The sequence below is a fragment of the Colobus angolensis genome, unplaced genomic scaffold, assembly GCF_000951035.1.
Source record: "Colobus angolensis palliatus isolate OR3802 unplaced genomic scaffold, Cang.pa_1.0 Scaffold130, whole genome shotgun sequence".
NCBI classification, from domain to species: Eukaryota; Metazoa; Chordata; class Mammalia; order Primates; family Cercopithecidae; genus Colobus; species Colobus angolensis.
In genome coordinates this window covers 3,473,157-3,473,857 of record NW_012114253.1, presented here as the reverse complement: position 1 = coordinate 3,473,857, position 701 = coordinate 3,473,157, and positions in this window count along the sequence as shown.

Genomic DNA, 701 nt, shown 5'->3' with positions numbered 1-701 from the left:
CCCCACGAGGCCCGCAGCGCCGGGCCCCACCCACAGACCCTTGGCTCCGCCCAGCGCCGGGTTCTCCCGCTTTCGCCGCAGCGTAGACTCCGCCCAGCTCCCCGGCGGGGCCACGCCCTCTCCTGCGTCTGGTCCTGCCTCCCCGCCGGGTGCCGATTCTCTGCTGGGGAACCCGGACCGCAGAGCTGCACCAGGGACCGAGTTAGCTGGAACCGCCGCAGAGCCAGCCGGGCCTCTTAAAGGGGCCAGCAGCCTCGGCAACGCTCGCTTTCCACTTTTTAGGGCGCTCCTCTCCCTCGTCGCCTGCCGAGAGGGCTCCGTTTCTCTGTCCTCTCCGCCCCGAATGCCCCTGGCCCCAAATTCCTTCGGATGTGGGCGACCGCGGCTGCAAGGGCTGGGGGATCACAATATCCGAAGGTGTACCGGCACCACACCCCCACTCCAGCCTGGGGAGGCCCAATCGACCTTCCGGGGATAAGGCGGCGCCTAGGCCGGCACTTCCTCCACGCTGCGGACCCAGGGGTGGGCTCCTCGGACGCTAGCTGCGGGCCTCGTCCTCCCGAGATCAACCGGGGCACCGCCAAGCCCGCCAGTTCCCCCGCCCACTGAGGCGCCGAGCAGCATGGGGGTTGGGGAGGCTGAGCAAGACCCTCCCGGGATGACACCCACAAACTCGGCCTGGGCCTGGCCTCCGCTGAGCT